Source organism: Leucoraja erinacea, chromosome 24 (genome assembly GCF_028641065.1).
Source record: "Leucoraja erinacea ecotype New England chromosome 24, Leri_hhj_1, whole genome shotgun sequence".
NCBI classification, from domain to species: domain Eukaryota; kingdom Metazoa; phylum Chordata; class Chondrichthyes; order Rajiformes; family Rajidae; genus Leucoraja; species Leucoraja erinaceus.
This window is the reverse complement of record NC_073400.1, coordinates 9,777,724-9,778,782: the sequence shown is the minus strand read 5'-3', so window position 1 is coordinate 9,778,782 and position 1,059 is coordinate 9,777,724.

The window sequence follows — 1,059 nt, the reverse complement described above, 5'->3', positions numbered from 1 at the left end:
TACCCAAATGGAATATGAGGTGCTGTTCCTCCAGTTTGTATCAATCTCACTCTAACAATAGAGAAGGCACAGGGCAGTTTGGAAATGGGAAGAGGAGGTAAATAGTTAGCTACCAGGAGATCCAACAGACCTTGGTGGACCAAGTGCAAGTGTTGGGCAAAATGGTTGCCTAGTCTACTCTTGGTCTCACCAATATACAGCAAGCCACATTGGGTGCATTGCCGCTGTTCCTCTACCAGTCTATGTCCAAACCTTTACTGCACATGGTCCTGACTCCTTTATTGATATTGATTCTCCACCCTAAATAAATTTCTCTTCATCTCCATTCTAAAGGTATGTCCTTTTTATTCTGTGGCTGTGCCCTCTGGTTTTACACTCTCCCATTACTGGAAACAGCCTTTCCACATCCACTCTATCCAGGTCTTTCATTATTCAGTAGGTTTCAAACTCACTTCATCCTTCTAAACTCCAACAAGTATAGGCCCAGAGCCATCAAAGGCTCCTTATTAGTTGGTTGTGAAGCTGATATTGTAAATTGAGTTAATGACTTCTAGGCTGTCCACAGGATAAAGTTTTATCCACAACGTTCTAAAATGCAGCTTCTAGATCCATGTTTACCTAAAAATAACCTTTCAACTCTCATGCCAAGGTTAATTTCTCTCAAAACTAGTTGGAATTGCTTTTAAAGATTTTGGTGAAGAAACATAACAGTTAATTTTCAGCATTGCTGTCAATGTTCTAACAAAATGTCCGTGCTAGGAAATGAAGCAAAGCAGGTTGCTATGGTTATGCTTTTCTCACTGTTTAAAATGCCATTGATTGCCACATAACATAGAATATAGAACGGTACAGCACAGGAACAGGCCCTTTGGCCCACAAAGTCCGTGCTGAACACGATACCAAGTAAAACTAATTTCCTCTACCTGCACCTGATCCATATCCCTCCATTCCCTGCATATCCATGTACCTATCTAAAAGTCTCTTTAATGCTACTATCATATCTGCCTCACCATCACCCCGGCAGAGTGTTCCAGGTAAAAAACTACTTGCCCGACACGA